The 14,908-nt window shown below is 45.2% G+C and overlaps 1 non-coding gene and 2 pseudogenes across 1 annotated transcript; 2 read left to right on the forward strand and 1 right to left on the reverse strand.

Annotated features, from left to right (window-relative positions):
* Nucleotides 1-1,314: 1,314 nt before the first annotated feature.
* On the reverse strand, nucleotides 1,315-1,418 carry LOC119623555 (U6 spliceosomal RNA). The gene has a single exon (XR_005239728.1). It is a non-coding gene; the product is annotated as a U6 spliceosomal RNA (small nuclear RNA).
* Nucleotides 1,419-5,465: 4,047 nt separating this feature from the next.
* Nucleotides 5,466-5,835, forward strand: LOC103247291 (cyclin-dependent kinase 2-associated protein 2 pseudogene; annotated as a pseudogene).
* A 7,694-nt stretch (nucleotides 5,836-13,529) lies between these two features.
* Nucleotides 13,530-14,181, forward strand: LOC140710311 (cyclin-dependent kinase 2-associated protein 2 pseudogene; annotated as a pseudogene).
* Nucleotides 14,182-14,908: the final 727 nt, after the last annotated feature.

Consider the following 14,908-nt stretch of genomic DNA (forward strand, 5'->3'; position numbering starts at 1 on the left):
ATGGTGGCACACACCTGTAGTCCAAGCTACTTGGGAGCCTGAGGCAGGAATATCACTTCAGCCTGGGAGGTCGAGGCTGCCAGGAACCATGATCGCACCACTGTATTCCAGCCTGGGTGACAGAGCAAGACATTGTCTCTAAAAAAAATAAACTAAAATAAAATAGGCTGGAAGGAGTGACTCATGCTTGTAATCCTAGCCCTTTGGGAGGCCAAGGCAGGCGAATCACCTGAGGTCAGGAGTTCGAGACCAGCCTGGCCAACCCATCTCTACTAAAAATACAAAAATTAGCTGAGCATGGTGGTGCATGCCTGTAATCCGAGCTACTCGGGAGGTCGAGGCAGGAGAATCGCTTGAACCTGGGAGATGGAGATTGCAGTGAGCCAAGATCGCACCACTGCACTCCAGCCTAGGTGACAGAGTGAGACTCCGTCTAAAAGAAAAAAGAGTAATAAAAAAGAATGAAATAAACACTAACAATTGTAAGTAACTGTTAAAGAGAATGTGGAGCAGTCAGAAGTCTTCTAGCCTGTGCTAGTTAGTATACAGGCAAAAGAGAAGCTTATAGGTGTTTGCCAAGTGTTTGCAGCAGCATTATTTATATTATCTCCAAACTGAAAATAGCCTAAATATCCATCAATAGTAGATGACTGACAATAAACAAATTGTGGCATATTCCTAAAATGTAACACTAAATCGCAATGAAAATGAACTCACTATGGCTACCTATAACAATGGGCATGAATCTCACTAAATTTTATTAAAATGAAGATTCCCAACACAGATAAATACAGATTTTATGATTTCATTTTATAAAAGTTAGCAAAACTGATCTATGTAGCTAGGAGTCAAGGTAATTGTTAATATGGAGGAGGAAGGTCAGAGATAATAACTGAGTAAGGACATCAGAGTGACTTCTAAGGTCCTAGTAATACTTTATTTCTTAATCTAGGTGGATATGGGAAAAGCTAGAAACGAATTTTTATTAATAATCCTTATTTTTCACTCCTCTCTCTGAGCTCTTTGTCATATGACTTTAGAGTTCCTCTGATAAAGGCAGAATATACCTCCCTATATGACTTGCTTTAATTCATAGAATGAGGCAGAAATGAAGATATGTCTGTTCAAAGCCTAGGCTTCAAAGGCCTTCATACATTTTTTAAATATTTCATTTTAAATGTCTGTGGGTACATAATAGATGTTTAAATACCTCATGAGGTACATGAGATATGTTGATAGAGGCAGGCAGTGTATAATAATCACATCATGGGAAATGGGGTGTCCGTCTCCTTAAGCATTTATCCTTTGTGTTACAAAAATCTGCAATGCTTCATGCATTTGTGTGTCATCCTTGCGCAGAGGCTATGCTAATCTCTGTAATATTTCACTTTTAGTGTATGTGTTGCTGAAGTAAGCACCTGCAAGCATTTCTATTTGCTTTTTTAGCATTTCTGCAATCACTGTGAGTAGAACATGTCTGTGTTAGCTACACAAAAGGAGGATGGATGGGCTGTAGAGCAGAGTATACCAATGTCTTACTCTGGTTGTGTTGTTGTAGCAAAATACTTTAGACTGGTAATTTATAGAGCACAGAAACGTATTTTTCATGGAGGCTGGAACCCAAGATCAACGCACCAGCAGGTTCGGATCTAGTAAGGGCCTCATCTCTCTTTCCAAGTTGGTGCCTTGTTGCTGCATCCTCTGAAGAAGAGGAATGCTGTGTCCTCACCAAGTAGAAAAGGGGAAGGGTTGGAAGGACAAAAGAGAGGAGGCAAACTCCCTCCATTGTGTCCTTTCATACTGATATTAATCCACCCATGAGGGCAGAACCCTCATGACCTGAATACCTCCCCAAAACCCATTCTCCCAACACTTGCATTGGGGATTATGTTTCTACCAGATGAAGTGTGGGGATACATTCAGACCATAACATCAGGTAAGCTGCCCCCGTCAAATGCAGCCTATAGTGAGCTCCTGTTGGTATTTGCAAATGCACAAGTAAGCAGCTAAACTGCAAACATAGGAGTAATGCCAGACATGTGGGTTCTGCTCTTGGTTGGATTTGGTAGGGACATTATTATTTGCTTAAATTTTTTTCAAAAAAGTATGTTTAACAAAAACATTTTCAAAGAAAATAAAAGTTTTAATTTTGCATAGGTAAAATAAACTTATTCCTGCTAAAATTCAATCATGGCATGATTTCTTTTTTATGCATTTGAGGACTCTGTTTATAACCAAGATAAAACATAAAACTTATGAAACTCTTCTAAGAATGTCTAACACATTACCTATGTAGGTATCACGGTGCAGATGATGCTGAGGCCGGCCTGGCTGAAGAAGAGCAGAATGAAGATGCTGTACTCACACAGCGGCTGGCCCCCAGGTCACCCGCCCTCCATGTACGTGGCGATGGTCACCTGGCTTACTAGCAAAGTGAACAACAGGTCGGTGGCGGCCAGCCGCATACCAGTGTGTAGAAGACGGTCTCCTGCTCCTCGCGCGACTTGCACAGCAGCACGATGGCCACCAGGTTGCCCGCCACCCTGAAAATGGACGGTCCCAGGCTGTCCAGCAGAGTGGGCTCCAGGTGAAGGACACATTGACCTGGGAAGGGGTTAACATGACGGTGGCTGGTGGTGTGCAGCCCTGGAATGTGAAGCTGAGTCTGGGGTGACAGAAGAGAGACAAAGCCGCTATGAGTGAAATGACCACCTGCAGAGCATTAGACCCGCACCCAGGAAACAGGATGCTAACATGACAAAGGAGGAGCTCAGTCCCACCCTCTGGATTGCAACCACTTACCAACTGCAGCCACCCAAATCTCCAGGCTCGCTCTGCTACTGTCAGCGGCACACCATTGCTGATCTTAATATTTATAAACTGAGCCTCCCATTCCTCTTCCTCCCCCCAGCCTATCTCACTCCCCTGACAAGAGCCATCTCCAGGGAAAGGTGTTATTCCCGACAGATTCTGGGGTAATAAAATGCTCACTGAAACCCTGGAAGACAATTTGGAGAGTGTTCTCTTTCCTCCCTGGCTCCGCTGGCAGTGCCACGTCTCCACGCCTTCTACCCAACGGCCCAAATCCCATGTCAAGTGTAGCGGCCTCAGTGGTGGCCTCTCCACGACCCCCCATGGTCGGCCCTCAGCTGTCCTGGACCAGCCTCCAGCCTGCCTTCACCTCGTCCCGCTCAGCCTGGAAAGTGCCAGGGCTTTGGCTTCTGAGAGCCAGGTCTCAGTGGCTGCCGATTTAGGGATCTGAGGTCAGAGTGGCCAGTTTTCCAAAACATGGGAAACAAGAGGGCCAGCGGGATGGATCTGGAAAGAACAGTGCTGGGTTACTCGTTCATTTTTTTTCCTTCCTTCCAACATGAGTCCCAGCGTTGCTGTGCCCGCCGGTGTAGGCTGCAGGAGGACAGCGACCAGGTGTGGCCACACGCGCAGGTGGCGTGGAGCCTGGGTCCCGGCTCTGGCCGCCGTCGTCCCAGCCGCGGGCAGCGTCGCTACTTACTGAGGTTAGTGGCTGCTGCTCACTGGCATTTATAAAGTACTCCACCTTGACTGGGAGCGGAGGCTCAGGCCTGTAATCCCACCACTCTGGGAGGCCAAGGCGGGTGCATCACCTGATGTCAGGAGTTGGAGACCAGCCTGGCCAATATGGCAAAACCTTACCTCTACTAAAAATACTAGAATTAGCCGGGTGTGGTGGCGGGTGCTTGTATCCCAGCTACTTGGGAGGTTGAGGCAGGAGAATCGCTTGAACCCGGGAGGCGAAGGTTACAGTGAGCCAAGATCAGGCCATTGCACTCCACCCTGGGCAAAACAGCGAGACTCTGCCTCAAAAAAAAACAAAAAACAAAACACAAAACCAGCTCCTCCACCCCCTGGCATCAGAATACAGCAGAACATTTAGGTACCCACAGAACATAAACCAAGATGGACTGTAACCTGGATTTTAACAAACATGATAATTTTAAAAGAACTGAAATCATGTAAAATGTATCCTCTAGTCAAAATGGCATCCAATTAAAAATAAAAAAGTAAGATAACAGCAAAATCTTAAATACTTGAAAGATAAACAGCACACATTTTAGTTTTGTTTTTTTTTTTAAATTTTTATTTATTTTAAGTTTTGGGATACATGTGCAGGATGTGCAGGTTTGTTACATAGGTAAATTTGTGCCATGGTGGTTTGCTGTACCTATCAACCCATCACCTCAGTATTAAACCCAGCATGCATTAACTTTTTCCTGATGCTCTCCCTCTCCCTCCTCAATCCAGGGGCCCCATTGTGTGTTGTTTCCTTCCCTGTGTCCATGTTTTCTCATTGTTCAGGTCCTACTTACAAGTGAGAACATTAGGTGTTTCGCTTTCTGTTTCTGCATAAGTTTCCTGAGGATAATGGCTTCCTGTTCCATCCATGTCCCTGCAAAGGACATGACCTCATTCTTTTTTATGGCTGCATAGTGTTCCATGTTGTATGTGTACCACATTTTCTTCATCCAGTCTATCACTGATGGACATTTGGATTGATTCCATGTCTTTGCTATTGTGAATAGCGCTAAACACCAGCACACTCCTAAGGGAAATGTCTCAAGGGAAACAATTAAATATATTAATGTGAATAAAAATACAACATATCAAAGTTGATTTAACGCAGGTAAAGCCAGTGTTGGCAGGAAAATGTATTTCACTAAATGTGTATGACGGAAAAGTAGAAATTTCTCAAATAAAAATTTCAGCTATCAATCAAGAAAGTAGAAAATAGTAGCAAAATAAAACCAAAACAAATATAAGAAAGAAGCCCGAGCTCTGAGCTGCAGCCGTGGCCACCCGCAACAGCATCGCCAGGAGTGTCTTGTGGGTTTTCCTCAGAGGAGCCTCTCAGCATTCTCCAGTTCCAGGCGCTCTAGCCCCAGTCCTGCTTCAAGAGGCTTTTTCCAACCAGAGGCCTCTCCTCAATAGCCTGAAGGCTCGGCCAGTTCCCACGAAGTTTGCCGGGAACGCAAGGCTGTCACTGACATTTGTGGCACCCAGACTTGCGCAGGCAGGTTGCACACATTGGCCACTGTTTGCCCCACGTTATCCCACGAAGTAATTTCATAGTTTATTTAAATTTTTTAACAACAATGTAGCATATATTTTTTTTAACTGCATATTTTATTTAACTCAATATATCCAAAATATTGTGTCAACATGTAATCAATATAAAAATTATTACAGATAGTTTGCATTCTTTTTTCATATGAAATCTTTGAAATCCATTGTGTATTTTGCATTTTAGTATATCTCAACTCAAATGTGAAGTTTTCATCGAGAATATCTGAACTGTATTTAGATTAATAAAAATTGCAGTTAAAAAGTTTAACATAGATTTAGCTTGCAAATCAGATCTCGGTTGAGCGGCCAGGCAGCCAACCCCCAAGGAGCAGCCTGCTGGCGTCCCCAGCGCCCAGGAGTTGAGGATGTCCTACAAACCCATCACGCCTGCCCCCAGCAGCACCCCCGGCTCCAGCACCCCTGGGCTGGGCACCCTGGTCCCTACAAGAAGCGTCCTGTCGCCGTCGGGTTCAGTGCCAGGAGCTGCTGTCCTTTGTAGACCGCTGTTTAACGACTTTGGACCGCCTTCCATGGCTGTGTGAAGGTCATGAAACCACTTGGCGCCCAGGGCTCCCAGAGCACCCACCCGGAACTGCTGGCGTCACAGGGGAGATGGGCAAAGGGATCTGGACCACCTATGCTGGCAGCAAGAGCACCAGGAAGCACCTGAAGAGAGGGATTATCCATCCCTAGTCAGAGTGCCTGGCAGAGACAGAGCAGAACGCCTGCATTTAACCGGGGGGAGGAAGCTCCTAGGCCTCTGTGTCTGGACATTTCCCTGGCCACTCCAGAGCACTTGCTTCTCCCTGGCCATCATCCCTAGTTGCACTAACCATCCTGGGCTTCCTGTCCTGTGTCCCCTGATGCCTGCCCTCCAGGAACCAAGGGGTGGCTCTCACTCCAGATGGCAGTACTGACAATCCCCCCTCCCCCACCAACCCGGCCGACTCAAGAAGAGTTAGCAGCGAGGTCCCCGTGAGTGCCACCCATGACCTGCCGACAGTGTTACCCACTGGAACCTTCTGCGGCCCCCACCACTCAGCCCTTCCCAGCACTTCTCCCACGTGCCCCGAGCCTCCTTCTCCCTCAGCACGGGCTCAGGCCTCAGGCCTCAAGACTGACACTTCCCTGCCTTGTGTCTTTTGCTAAATATGACCTTTCTATATTAATAGAAGATGATTTGGAGTTATGCTCTCTAAAAAAATGTTTAATATAAAAGAGAAATAAAGGGATTTAGCGAAGGAATGTATAGATGAATATTTAAATACTCAGAGATGACATTACTACCAGATATAATGAGATCAACAGATATTTCATTTACTTATGATTAATGTTTGTATTTATTTTAAATTTTATTTTATTTATGTATTTATTTTTATTAATCTTTAAGTTCTAGGGTACATGTGCACAACGTGCATATTTGTTACATATGTTTACATGTGCCGTGTTGGTTTGCTGCACCCATTAACTCATCATTTACATTAGGTATTTCTCCCAAGGCTATCCCTCCCCCGGCCCCCCACCCCATGACAGGCCACAGTGTGTCATGTTCCCTGCCCTGTGTCCAAGTGTTCTCATTGTTTAATTCCCACCTATGAGTGAGAACATGCAGTGTTTGGTTCTCTGACCTTGTGATAGTTTAAACAAATGAGGAAGTTCAGAATTCACTTTATAAGAGAAATAATGAAAAATAAAGTATTACTGACATTGGTAACAGAATAAAAATTAGAGTTAGACAAAGTATTAACATGCAAACTTATTTATTTATGAGATGGGAAAATATTAAAAAGGATTAAATCCTGTCTTGTCAACACGAAGAACAAATGTATTATACATAATTCCTTTGTTAACTTATTATTGTGTTTCCTTGTATAATTTTCACTTGGTTTTGTTGGTTTTACTACTTGCTTCATTATTTCAAAAACTACATCTTCATCGACTATTTCAACTTTTCCTATGTGGGCAGAATTATAAAATCCAGTTTCAAAATTTCAACTGAACGTTGTCAGCTTTTTTCTTTGGGCTTTTAATTAAAAAAAAAACAAACCTAAGTGATTGTGTATGTGTGTATTTTAGCATTATCATGAATGTAATAAAAATAAAATCAAGCAAAAGAAAATGGATAAGCAAGGAAAATATGAATAGTAAGGGGGATGTCGGGGCCTCGGGATTTATTCTGCAGAAGGATAGACAAGAAAGGCCTCATTACTAAGTAATTTTACTCAATCGTTTATTCCATTTATTATTTGCTGATTCCATAATACTTATTAATGTATTTATGTGTTTTTAATTTCCTTTTTATTTTTAGAATCAGGGTGTCATTCTGTCACCCAGGCTGGAGTGTAGTGGTGTGAACATAGTTCACTGTAACCTTACTCCTGGGCTCAGGTGATCCTCCCATCTCAGCCTCCCAAGTAGCTAGATCTACAGGCACCTGCCACCATGCTTTTTTTAGAGATGGGGTTGTGGTATGTTGGCCAAGCAGGTCTCAAACTCTTGGCCTCAAGCAGTCCTCCTGCTTTGGCCTTTTGAAGCATTGCGATTATAGGCCTGGGCCAGCGTGCCTGGACCCATAATATTTACTTAGAATATGCATTGTGATAAGCCCTGGAAAGTGTCAGATAGTTCAGTAAAAAACTGCAATGATGTTTACAACAGGTAATTAAGTTTGGCCATGATTCTTTTGACTGTCATAACACTGTCTTAAGAAAAAGTCTATATTTCCACTTTACTGGGTCTGTGAAACTCAAACTCAATGTTAAAAAGCTCTGATTTGTGGTTGAAATCGCAATCCACCTGAAAACCAGGAATGTGGAGCCATTTTTAAATTTTAAGTGAATCCTAAGCAGTCTTGTATTTAAGACAGATAAGATTATTACACAGTATTACGTTTTTCTGTACTTAAAAGGAGAGAAAACCACGAGGGTTGTAAATGTTTGAAAAAAGAAGGCGTCTATGAGGAAGTTTTATATTGGGAGAAAGTGTGAAAGGAAAATAAAATCTCGGGACCCCAAACTCACTATGACAAAGAAAAATTAAGCTTGAAACCTGAGTCATGCAAAAACTGCCATCCTTTTGTTCCCAAACAGATAGCTGTAATTTCACATGCTTACTTTAACTTATGTAAAATGTAGATTTACTGAGAGCCAGGATGAATGCACAACTGACTCTTTCCTCCTTTTTGCCACATGTAACATATAGACTCACTGAGAACGAACCAGAGCCTCGCAAGAATGTATCAATTAGCTTCTTTGCCTACTCTCTTTCTTTTCCTGCCCAGTTTTAATTTCCTGCCTGCTTGCTCTTTCTCCTTTAAATACTGAAGTTCCCAAAGCCCTCTTTAGAAAAAGCACGGGACACCGCCTACTTGTGACTTGTGCTTCTTTTTCCCGGCCGTAAGGCACTATTTTTATCTCTATTTAAAAATGTAGAAACTGAACCAAAGAGGGGATATGGTATTTGCCTGGGATCATAGGATTAGTACATGTCTGAGTTGGGATTTAAAGCCAGGCTCCGCGATTTCATAGCCCACCCACAGTTGCATGCGGCTCAAGTCTTCCGGCTCCAAGTTCTCTGCAATTTACACAGCCCTACACTGCCTACGTCCTAAACTCTCCAACCTCCTATTTTCCCTTTGCAAGTATCCTCCACCTTGCAAAGCAAAATCTCTAAATCACTTGAGATCTGACTCATTCACTTTTTGGCTTACAAAAGGAAGGTGGAAAAAGCCACTCTTCTTGCAGTGCACAAATGACTGTTTTAGAGTAACTTTATTGCCTATGCAATCAATCATATATTTGATATAGTTTCAGAAGATAAATGCAGATATGAAAAATTTTCTGTAAAAGTGTCTTTTCTTATTTCTCCTCTCTCCTTTTCTCCCCTACTGTGCTTCGAATTCTTTATTTTCATATTCACTTTGCTGGTTTCAAATAATTTCCAAACCTACTCTAAGTTGTTCTGACAGGACCCCAGACTTTCACATCTGGTTGTGATATCACATGCTCACATTGTCTATGTGCTTCATTTTACACTTGAAGAAACTGAGACACAAAGTAAGGTGACGTGTCCAGTTCCAATCTAGTTATACAATTAAAAGTGGCTAACATTTAATAAGAAATATGAGTCAGGCACTGAGAAAGTAAGGCACCGATTTTATTTATTTTATTTTATTTATTTATTTTTTGAGATGGAGTCTCGTTCTGTCGCCCAGACTGGAGTGCAGTGGCGCGAATTCGGCTCACTGCAAGCTCCGCCTCCTGGGTTCACACCATTCTCCTGCCTCAGCCTCCCAAGTAGCTGGGACCACAAGCGCCCGCCACGTCTGGCTAATTTTTTGTATTTTTAGGAGAGATGGGTTTTCACCGTGTTAGCCAGGATGGTCTCGAAGTGCCCACGTTGCTCTTGCTGCTCCCCCTGCAGCAGGGGAAACAGTGGTGGCACCACTTGCCCATCTTGCTCCTTACACCAAATGGCTTCTTCACAGTGGAGGCAGCGGGTATTGAAGAAACCTCAGCCACCATCTGCTTTGAACAGCCAGGGGAGGCCGGTAGTAGCGAGCAGATCGCGTCTACCAACCAGTTTCACCAACTAGCAGGACACTCTGGGTTTCCGATCTGTTTGAAGAGAAAGGTCAATCCCAGCCAAAACCTGCCAACCCCAGCAGGGGAGCCCGGCCCACCCCACTCGGGAAAACCCACACCCAACCGGGGAAAGCCCACGCCCATCCGGGGTGACCCCACCCCCCCCCCAGGAAGGGCCAAACCCCGACCCCCACAGCCCAAAGGGAACACCCAACCCAGCCAAGGGAATGCCAAGCCCAGCAGACAAAAGGTCATGCCCAGCAATGGAACGCGAGGGAGGAAACGTCAATCCAAGTGAGAAACACCGGGCAAAGCGATTAACGCCGAGCCAAGCAAGGAACGCAGAGCCAGGCCAGGAACATAGAGCCAGGCCTAGCCCTTACAGGCAAGCCAAGCCGTTATGCGCGTGCGCGTGCGGTGTGCGCGCCTCAGGCGGCGTCATTGCACGTGGCACAGACAGTGGCCCATGTGTGCAACCTGCGCACAAGTCTTGGTGCCACGAACATCAGTGACAGCCTTGCGTTCCTGGCAAACTTCGTGGGAACTGGCCGAGCCTTCAGGCTATGGAGGAGAGGCCTCTGGCTGGAAAAAGCCTCTTGAAGCAGGACTGGGGCTAGAGCGCCTGGAACTGGAGGATGCTGACAGGCTCCTCTGAGGAAAACCCACAAGACACTCGCGGCGGTGCTGGTGCCGGTGACCACCGGCTGCAGCTCAGAGCTCGGGCTTCTTTCTTATATTTGTTTTGGTTTTATTTTGCTACTATTTTCCACTTTCTTGTTGGGATAGTTGAAATTTTTATTTGAGAAATTTCTACTTTTCCATCATACACATTTAGTGAAATACATTTTCCTGCCAGCACTGGCTTTACCTGTGTTGAATCAAGTGTGATATGTCGTTTTTTATTCAGTTTAATATATTTAATTTTTTTCCCTTGAGACGTTTCCCTTAGGAGTGTGCTTGCTGTTTAGCGCTATTCACAATAGCAAAGACATGGAATCAATCCAAATGTCCATCAATGATAGACTGGATGAAGAAAATGCGGTACACATACAACATGGAATACTATGCAGCCATAAAAAAGAATGAGATCATGTCTTTTGCAGGGACACGTATGGAACAGGAAGCCATTATCCTCAGGAAACTAATGCAGAAACAGAAAGCGAAACACCTAATGTTCTCACTTACAAGTAGGACCTGAACAATGAGAAAACATGGACACAGGGAAGGAAACAACACACAATGGGGCCCCTGGATTGAGGAGGGAGAGGGAGAGCATCGGGAAAAAGTTAATGCATGGTGGGTTTAATACTGAGGTGATGGGTTGATATGTACAGCAAACCACCATGGCACAAATTTACCTGTGTAACAAACCTGCACGTCCTGCATATATGCCCCAGAAGTTAAAATAAATAAAAATGTAAAAAAGAAAAAACTCAACAAAACTAAAATGTGTGCTGTTTATCTTTCAAGTATTTAAGATTTTGCTATTATCTTACTTTATTTTTAATTGGATGCCATTTTGGCTGGAGGATACATTCTACATGATTTCAGTTCTTTTTAAAACTCTAATGTTTGTTAAAATCCAGGATACAGACCGTCTTGGTTTATGTTTTGTGGGTACCTAAATGTTCTGCTGTATTCTGATGCCAGGGGGTGGAGGAGCAGGGATATTTTTTGTTTTGTTTTGTTTTTTTGAGGCAGAGTCTCGCTCATTTTGCTCAGGGTGGAATGCAATGGCCTGATCTCAGCTCGCTGTAACCTTCGCCTCCCGGGTTCAAGCGATTCTCCTGCCTCAACCTCCCAAGTAGCTGGGATTACAGGCACCCGCCACCACACCTGGCAAATTCTAGTATTTATAGTAGAGGCAGGGTTTTGCCATATTGGCCAGGCTGGTCTCCAACTCCTGACCTCAGGTGATCCAGCCGCCTTGTCCTCCCAAAGTGGTGGGATTACAGGTGTAAGCCTCCGCACCCAGCCAAGGGTGGAGTACTTTATAAATGCCAGTGAGCTGCAGCCGCCACCCTCAGTAGCTGCTGAGCTGCTAGAGGCTGGGGCGGACGGCGGCCAGAGCCGGGACCCAGGCTTCCTGCCACCTGCCCGTGCAGCGCACACCTGGATGCTGTCCTCCCGTGGCCTACACCGGCGGGCACAGCAACGCTGGGACTCATGTTTGAAGGAAGGAAAAAAATTGAACGAGTAACCTAGCACTGTTCTTTCCAGATCCATCCCGCTGGCCCTCTTGTTTCCCATGTTTTGGAAAACTGGCCACTCTGACCTCAGATCCCTAAATCGGCAGCCACTGAGACCTGGCTCTCAGAAGCCAAAGCCCTGGCACTTTCCAGGCTGAGCAGGAAGAGGTTAAGCTAGGCTGGAGGCTGGTCCAGGACAGCTGAGGGCCGACCGTGGTGGGTCGTGAAGAGGCCACCACTGGGGCCGCTACACTTGACATGGAATTTGAGCCATTGGGTAGAAGGCGCAGAGATGGGGCTTGCCAGCGGAGCCATGGAAGAAAGAGAACACTCTCCAAATTGTCTTCCAGGGTTTCCGTGAGGATTTTATTAACTCAGAATCTGTCAGGAATAATACTAGGGAGTTACCTTTCCCTGAAGATGGCTCTTGTCAGAGTAGTGAGATAGGCGTGGGCGGGGGGGGGGGGGGGGGGGGGCGCAGAGGGTGAGGAAGAGGAATGGGAGGCTCAGTTTATAAAAATTAAGATCAGCAATGTTGTGCTGCTGGCAGGAGCAGAGGGAGCCTGGAGATTTGGGTGGCTGCAGTTGGTAAGTGGTTGCAATCCAGAGAGTGGGACTGAGATCCTCCCTTGTCATGTTAGCATCCCATTTCCTGGGCGCGGGTCTGACATCCTGCAGGTGGTCATTTCACTCATGGCGGCTTGGTCTCTCTTCTGTCACCCCAGACTCAGCTTCACACTGCAGGACTGCACACCACCAGTCACCGTCATGTTAACCCCTTCCCAGGTCAATGTGTCCCTCACCTGGAGCCCACTCTGCTGGACAGCCTGGGACCGTCCATTTTTGGGATGGTGGGCAACCTGGTGGCCATCGTGCTGCTGTGCAAGTCGCGCGAGGAGCAGGAGGAGACCGCCTTCTACACACTAGTATGCGGCTGGCCGCCACCGACCTGTTGTTCACTTTGCTGGTGAGCCAGGTGTCCATCGCCACGTACATGAAGGGCGGGTGACCTGGGGCCAGCCCCTGTGCCAGTACAGCATCTTCATCCTGCTCTTCTTCAGCCAGCCCGGCCTCAGCATCATTTGCACCCTGATATCTATACAGGTAATTTGTGTTTGACATTCTCAGACGAGTTTCATAAGCTTTGTTTTATCTGGGTTATAAACAGAGTCCTCAAATGCGTAAAAAAGAAATCATACCAGGATTGAATTTCAGCAGGAATAAGTTTATTTTACCTATTCAAAATTAAAATACTTTTGTTTTGTTTGAAAATGTGTTTTTGTTAAAGATACGTTTTTGAAAAAAATTTAGGTAAATATTTAATAATGTCCCCTTTTCTATCCCAAGAAGTAATTTCATAATTTAAATTTTTTAACAAAAATGTAGCATAGATTTTTTAAAGAAATAATTGCATATTTTAACTCAATATATCCAAAATACTGTGTCAACATGTAATCAATGTAAAAATTACTAGAGATAGTTTGCATTCTTTTTTCTTATGAAATCTTTGAAATCCATTGTGTATTTTACATTTTAGTACGTCTCAACTCAAATGTAAAATTTTCATCGAGAATATGTGAACTGTATTTAGATTTAGATTAATGAAAACTGCAGTTAAAAAGTTTAACATAGATTTAGTATGGGGCGTGCAGCCAGCTTGCAAATCAGATCTCGGCTGAGCGGCCAGGCAGCCAACCCCCGAGGAGCGGCCTGCTGGCTCCGCAGTGCCCAGAAGTTGAGGATGTCCTACGAACCTATCACGCCTGCCCCCAGCAGCACCACCAGCTACAGTACCCCTGGGCCGGGCACCCTGGTCCCTACAGGAAGCGTCCTGTCCCCGTCGGGTTCAGTGCCAAGAGTCGCTGTCCCTTGTAGACCGCTGTTTAACGACTTTGGACCGCCTTCCATCGGCTGTGTGCAGGCCATGAAACCACCTGGCGCCCAGGGCTGCCAGAGCACCTACACGGAACTGCTGTCGGTCACAGGGGAGATGGGCAAAGGGATCCGGACCACCTTTTCTGGCAGCAAGAGCACCACGGAGCACCTGAAGAGAGGGATCATCCATCCCTAGTCAGAGTGCCTGGCGGAGACAGGGCGGAACACACACACTTAACAGGAAGCTCCTAAGCCTCTGTGTCTGGACTTTTCCCGGCCACTCCAGAGCACCTGCTTCTCCCTGACTCTCATCCCTAGTTGCACTAACTATCCTGGGCTTCCTGTCCTGTGTCCCTTGATGGTGCCCTCAGGAACCAAGGGGCGGCTCTCACTCCAGGTGGCAGCACTAACGATCCCCCTTCCCCCACCAATCCGGCCAACTCAAGAAGAGTTACCAGCGAGGTCCCCGTGAGTCCCACCCATGACCTGCCCACAGTGTTGCCCACTGGAACTTTCTGCGGCCCCCACCACTCAGCCCTTCCCAGCACTTCTCCCAAGTGCCCGGAGCCTCCTTCTCCCTTAGCACAGGCTCAGGCCTCAGGCCTGACACTTACCTGCCTTGTGTCTTTTGCTAAATATGACCTTTCTACATTAATAAAAGATGATTTGGAGTTGTGCTCTCTAAAAAAAGTTTAATATAAAAGAGAAATAAAAGAAAATTTAGCAAAGGAATATATCGATGAATATTTAAATACTTAGATGACATTACTACCAGACATAATAAGATCATCAGATATTTCATTTACTTATGATTAATATGTTTGTATTTATTTTTTATTTTATTTATGTATTTATTTTTAGTATACTTTAAGTTCTAGGGTACATGTGCACAACGTGCAGGTTTGTTACATATGTTTACATGTGCCCTGTTGGTTTGCTGCACCCATTAACTCCTCATTTACATTAGGTATTAATCCTAATGCTATCCCTCCCAACGCCCCCCAACCCATGACAGGCCCCGGTGTGTAATGTTCCCCGCCCTGTGTCCAAGTGTTGTCATTGTTTAATTCCCACCTATGAGTGAGAACATGCTGTGTTTGGTTTTCTGACCTTGTGATAGTTTAAATAAACTAGCAAGTTCAGAAGTCACTTTATAAGAGA

This window comes from Chlorocebus sabaeus, chromosome 2 (assembly GCF_047675955.1).
Source record: "Chlorocebus sabaeus isolate Y175 chromosome 2, mChlSab1.0.hap1, whole genome shotgun sequence".
NCBI lineage: Eukaryota > Metazoa > Chordata > Mammalia > Primates > Cercopithecidae > Chlorocebus > Chlorocebus sabaeus.